Raw genomic sequence first — 7,109 nt, 5'->3', positions numbered from 1 at the left:
CCTCTCAGGGCAGCGAGTTTGCTGCCAGGTAATGAGAGGAGCCGGCTGATAGCGCAGCCTTGTGTGGGGATTGTTTCATCTGTCAGGCTGCCAGGGGATACACAACAATTGCAATCTCCACTTCTCCTCCCTGCCTCAAAGATTAGGGGAGTTAGTCATGTGGAGCTATGAGACTGATAGGAGAGATGATAACAATGCACAAACATTAGACTGGTGTAACTATTAAAGAAAAAAAGGATGGTTCAAGGATGTGTGTAATTAAGAATAATGGCATGAAGAAAAAACATCTTTTTATATGTGTTACTATTTTTATATGACCTCTGTCTGGAACTCAGAAAATAAAACTGAGGAGGAATCACAATCTTCTCAAGCAATATTACAAAGTTAGACCTTGCTCTTGAAAATAAATCAGCATGTCGGTTTTAAATTTATTAATTTAATTTGTCTGAATACCAGATTAACAAAGAAAGAACAGTTCAAAGAACAGACCCTTCTTTTGTATCAGCCTGTGAAATAGTCCTGTAATGGGAGATTGAGATTTTTTTAGGGTCAACAATAGTAGAAATCCTGCTGTGATTATCAGATAATTCATCCACTATCGGTAATAATCTTGTTAATAAAAGTGGTTGTCATAAAAATGAAAGTCATAAAAATGAAACAGAATATGCCTGAAAGAAGGAGTGAAGAAAGTATGTAAGATGATTTTATTTTCTCTTCTAATCAATTTTTCTATTAGGCATTAAAAAAATCAGAAAAACACTGGCAAAAATACCTGGGCAAAATAGCTTTTTATCAAACAATTAATCAAAGGTGCCCTCTAAAATCCCCCATGGGGGAAGGGAAGATGGCAGCTCCTCTGTCCCTGGCTTGAAGGTAAAAGAACTGTGCCCTGTCCACATGACATGAGTAGTGAAGAGGGGAGGCATGGTGAGCTGGGGTGGGCAGAGGTGTCCTAGGTGCTGCTGCCAAGCCCCAGTCAAACTCCCAGCAGTTCCTAGCCCATCATGTAGCACTCACCAGCCCAAAGCCAGGCCAGCATTTTAACCAGACATTTGCTTTGGCACCGACACTTGGCATGAGGGACTGCGCATGAAATCCAAGTACTGGCTGCTCCTCACACAGGGTAATGCTAGAAGAGGCAGAAAAAGGACAGAGAGGATACAGGTGGGGGAAGAGGGTGAGGAAAAGAGCAGAAGAAAGTGGTGAGGAGAGGAGGAAGAAAGGAAAAATAGGTGGGCATCAAGAGCAGAGGAAACAAATCAACATGACAAGTGGACAAAGTAAGGAATACTTTATACCAAAGGTAGACTTCATGCATATATGAAACTCCATCTATTTTATCCCAGTGCTCATCTGAGCTTTCTGTACTGTGCTGCTGCTCCTCTGTGCCTTTGCCCAGCAAATTCTGTCGAACAGCCAGCTGGGTATGCACCGTGCTTCTAACACACCAAGGCAGAGCCAGCTGCCCTTCCAGGCTGTGCTGGAAACTTGGGAAAAAGAGAAAGAAAAGAAATTCTGTTCTGCAAGGCCTGGTGGTATTCCAAGTACTTGAGAGAGAATGTAGGTTAATGTAATGGGGATTTAACATCTCACCATTACTAATCAAAGTTATGAGTTTGCCAGCAAAGCCATCACAGACCACCTTTTCAGGCACTGAGAACTTTGCTGTGATCATATGTTCTGGGCGTAACATATTTTCTATGTTTGTAAAATAAAAAGCCATTGTGTGGCTGGTTAAACAGTGGAAGCTGGGATACACAAAATGTGAGCATCAGTGAGGAATGGTTCAAATTTATGAGAGCAGGAATAGTGTTTTCTCACACCACCTTTAATATATTGAACAGCAATGGGAACAGAGATTAACACAGGACTCTAACTTAGGCAACTACCTTAAATTAGTGAACTCTAGCGGTTGCTGTAAATTTAATTAAAGGCTGATATAAACAGCCATGATTTTCACTGTCTTCTGAAACTGGATAACCACAAGCTTTGGCAGATGACCAGAAGAACCAGACTCATCAGTGTGTATCTCAGAGGTGCCTTACTTCTGCTCCTGGGCGATAAAACACCGTGAATCATGAAGAAAAGTGAATGAAACTGATTGTGAAAACTCTGAAATGAGATAAAGGGAAAGAGGCACTTCATCGGGTAGGCAGGTACCTCTAAGATTACTCAGGGACTGAGAAAAGAATAACCAACACATTTCCTAAAACTGCAAAACTAACAGAAACCTGTTCAGAAATGGGCTTCTCCCTGCCCCAGATTAAGCACTTTCCAACTACGGTTTACAAGTGAAAACAAGGAAATGATCCTTCCAGTGTGTTAAATATCGGGTTTAAGCACAAATCCCATAAATTTTATTGTCTTTTATGTCCCCTCAAGTGTGGCTGCAGATCACATGCTTTCACAGTGCACAGTAAGAAAAAAGCTTCATTATAAAACCTGATGTTGATGTCCAGTCTCTGACATGACACTACTTCCTACTTGGGGAAGGTACCCTTGAGCAGTAGGAAGCTCTTTTTCCCTCTGGATAAGACAGATAAATGACTTTTCACAAACCATCTTAAGAACAGAAGCACTTGCAGCAATCTGTTTTAGTAGTCTCTGAAGTAAGAACGAGATCACCCCTGGCTCATTCACCTCATTTGATGTGCACCAGAACATTTCTGTCACACTGATCACAACATACAGTGTGAAATACATGCTGGCTTCACACTAGCTGCAGAAGGGACAAGGCCTGTGGTCACAGCATTACCCAGCAATACTTCAGAAAACTAGACCCAGCACTGAGAGTTTTCACTGCATCATAGCTTTGCAGTGTGAGGGGTTTTTGAACCAGCATGCATTGAACCAGCATTGCAGATGGCTCCCGCTGGACCATGGGCTGATGTATCAGTAAAATTAATCTAATGTGAAAAAGATATAAAAAAGTAAAAGTAAAAAAGTGAAAGTAAACACACACACACATATATATATATATAACACATGCAAAGTAAGAGAGGAGAGGAGATGAGAGGAGAGGAGAAGGAGGTTAATGAGTTAAGGATTTTAAAATTTGACAATATATGATTCACTGACAGTTGGTTTCAGTAAAGTGGCCAGCCTAATTAAAATATCATCAATAATCCATTAGATGACTGGCAATAGTTTATATTCAGCAATGATTTGTTAAAATAGCTCCATGTGTTTCATAGCAATGGAATTTACAATTTTGTTCAGAGGGGAAAATAAACAAACAACCCTTTTAGTTTTGAAGAAGAACTTAAAAATATATGGTGTAATCCATTGCAATGTCATGTGCATGACTCCAATGAGAATCTGAAACAATGCCTCTAACTTGTGTGAATTGATCCAATTTATCTGAGTCCTGTTCCCTGTGGCTCAGGGCCCCTGTGCTCAGCAAGGCAATGGCCACCCAATTTGGCATTTCATCAGGGTGCCACCAAATTCAGCATTCCCTCGTGGAATTCCCTATTTTGCTGCAGGCAGTTGCTCAACCTTTTGTTTTCTGTGTTCTGACTTGCCTCTTACCTCCTCTCCTTTCCCCATGGGGAGGACGTAATTGAATTCCAAGGCGTGCTCCCTCTAATCCTCCACGGAGTCAGGCAGCAGGGGGTTGGAAAGTGACCATCTGAGTGCAGCCTATGGCCAGGAGCAGGGTAAAGCATTTTGGATCACATGCTGGGCCTCAAAAGGAGCACAGAAGCTATGGGATCTGGGCAAGGGCTCCTGAAACTGGCTGCAAGGGCCCTGCTTCCCTGGCAGTCATGAGAAAGGAGGTTTAATTTCTATTTCCAAACCAACACTATGGGAGCCCAGACTGTGGGTATAGGCTGGGGCCCTATGAAAGGATGATAGAAAAAAATCCCAGCCTTAGAAGTTATGGGGGCAGGAGGGTGGTTTTGCAAAATTCAAGTGTTGCCTAGTCCTGGTCATCATCCCACTTTGTCCAAATCTTGACAAAAAATATTATATCTTACGACAATTATATATAGTTTATTTAGTTTTTAAAATATCTACATAAATGCTTGTGAATAGAAACCTGTTAATTGTGTCAGTACTCTCTCACATAAATGGAACTAAATGATATTGTGGCTTGTGTTGCAAAAACTAAAGGGTTGTTTGGTGATGCACAGCCTTTCTGCTCAAGCCCATTTCCTATCCTTCCTAAGTTTTTACTCTTTCCTCTGACAGACCCACACATACCCTTCCTCCATTTTAGCAACTGCACAAATGGGCCACAGCAACTGTTTCCCCCCAAACCCAGCACCTTCATGCTGTCCCACTCCAGCAGGCTGGATGTCCCACAAGGACTGTCAGTCCCCAGCTTGGAAGATGAGAGATGTTGCCTTAGTGCTGCTTTCTCTCCTGCTGAATGAGGCTCAAATGTGCCCACGCCTTTCCCTCAGCCCTGGTTCCCTTCCAGTGTTTGTGATGTGCTGCCTTCTGTCACACGGGGAGCATAAGGAGGCCTAGAGGGCACCACTTGGGGTTTTCTCAGCTCCAGGTCTTGTCTGGGACCCTGCAGCCCATCTGTGCTTATGTGATGCTGTGTCTTGGGTGTAACATGCATTTTCAGCCAGGATTGCATATTCCTCCTAGACTTGTAATGATACCTTTCATTTTTTTTAAATATTAGGGAAAAATATTGCCTTGGAACTCCTGGAAAAAGCTAACACATTTTAAACTGTTTAGTTGAAATAAATATTAACAAGTTTTTTGAGGATGAAGCACAGGAAAAATAATATTTTGGGGACAAGAAAAAGTCTAGAAAATGGTAAAATGGAATTTTGGCCTGTTTTGCAACGGGAAAGTTTTCTTGTGGAATTCTTGCAATGAAGCAGTTTTGAGAAAAACATTTATTGACTACAATACAGTCCTATCTTTGTAAAGCACCATGCTACGAGTATGCCCTTTGTCTTCATAACTGCACAATCCTAATAGGAAAAAGAGAAAGTAGTTCCGGCTTCATGATCACTTTGTCTCCTTCTCATCTCACTATGACATAATGAAATTGGAATTGGAGGGACAGGACAAGATCCTGAAAGTCATCCCATTCTGACAGCTTCCAGGTCAGAATAACAGCCAAAAATGTTTGCAACAGTACAAGTTCTACCTTTAGATTTATCAACCTTCAGGAGTCTGAAATCAGCTTTTAAAACATGGGTTTTAGAGTGGTGGGGCTAAAAAAAAAATGTGTTGTTTTTTCTTTACAGGAAACAACAATTGCCAGGATGTCATATGTGTGCTGGGCAGTGGAATGTGGCTGCAGAGAGGCAGTGAGGTGCATGTGGGGGCCTCCTTCCATTTGACAGTACAATTCCAGACAACATCTCTGTTGCCCTTGGCTGTGTCACTGTGAAGCCTAACTCAGCCTTGGAAGCCTCTAGTTTTTCTGTAGTAGTATAAAAGTCTAAACAGATCAGACTTTATTTTGTCTGCCATTTAACCTTACCACCAGTGTTGTTCATCCAGGCATTCTTGGTTTGTGGTTGCATCTTCATGTGGAATAGCAGCAGAAGGAAAACAAAGCTCTTTCTGGATTTTGTTTTATGCACCTCTGTGTGTGTATCTGCACACATCAGTGGCTCACCAGACACTGCGCCTGGATCCTGCTAGGAAGTAGGAACAAACACTGCACCAAAATAGCAGCGAAGAGGACTCAAAGGGAGTGCAGCGGTGTATTGTGTTAGTGACCCATGATTTCAAGTAGCTTGAACTAGGCTGCAAATCAAAGCATAGCTGCAACATGTTGCACTAAGAATCATTAGATAAGAAATTCCATTTTGTGGTCAAATGTGACAACAAACTGTAAGGACGTTTTGTATGAATTACCTTAAGTTTGTCTGCATCCCCTACTCTTACTTTGTTAAAACATTGGTATAATGTTAATAAGTGATAAATTTTACAGATAAAGACTATGCACATAATTAACAGAGATTCTCTTGCCTTAATCCTTAAAAAGAATAGAATAGCTTGTTTCAGGTTGTTTTACTTATAAGATCTGGGTCCCGTAAGCAGTTGTGCACAGGCTTACCTTAATTTCTGCCAGGTCTCATGAACTTAACTGGTGAAGTTAAATGTGTGTGTAGAATTTGATCAGTGCTCTTAAAAATCTTAACATTTAGTAAACAAGGCCAAATATAGAAAGATTAAGATTTTTTCTGACAAATAGCATACAAATTTGGCTGGACTACATTTACAGAAAGAATTTTGTTTAAGAGCCTTCAATGAAATTCAGTAAATATCTTCACACTCCTGTGTATGTTTTAACAATGCAAATGTCATCCTTCTGGGGAAGGGGGAAGGGAAATGATGTGAAGACCCTGTAGTTTCTAGGATGTCATGCTGCTTATTTTTCACAATATTGCCAAAAGGTTCTAATAACCTCTTTTTCATAAGTGTTTCTTTGTTCACTCCTGAATCTTAATAAAGTGAACATATACCTGATATGGGATCCATTTTCTATAAATTACCATAACTAAGTTTGGTTGCTCTTTTTACCTTTTTCCAAAGTTTGTTAGAGGTTTAAGGCTGAGAAATGTATGCAACAAACGTAAAGCAGAGAATTAATCTGTTAATTAATCAACTAATTAATTAATTCCCATATTGAGATGTAAATATGGGAAAACAGATACTGATTTGATTTTTACTCTAAATGTGTAATTATGCTTCATTTATTAAAACACAATCATTAGCCCAACATTAAAAAAATCAACAGTCGGACTTAATGAAGTTTTTACTAATTTAAATTTCTTAAACCATTTTTAAAATTTTTAAAGATTGTTTAAATTATATGTTATACTGTTGGTAGTCCCATGCAGCTGAAACAGAAACAATTCAGAAAATAATAGCTGCTCATTTAAAAACAGTAAAGTATCTGCTAATCCCCCTATTAAAAAATCATAGTAAATAAATATAATACAGAGCTTAGTGATGCTTTCCCTTTAGTGATTCATTATTCAGTTTATGTCTTCTATATTCCTAAGAAAGGCATAGAAATTAGATAGATGAAAAAAACCCCACTGAACTGGCTGCTATTCCTCCACATTGTTATAAGTGTATGTATAAAATCACATTTTCTTTCTATAAAGGGCCACTTTAGGTCT

This window comes from Anomalospiza imberbis, chromosome Z (assembly GCF_031753505.1).
Source record: "Anomalospiza imberbis isolate Cuckoo-Finch-1a 21T00152 chromosome Z, ASM3175350v1, whole genome shotgun sequence".
NCBI classification, from domain to species: Eukaryota; Metazoa; Chordata; class Aves; order Passeriformes; family Viduidae; genus Anomalospiza; species Anomalospiza imberbis.
This window is presented reverse-complemented; position numbering follows the sequence as displayed.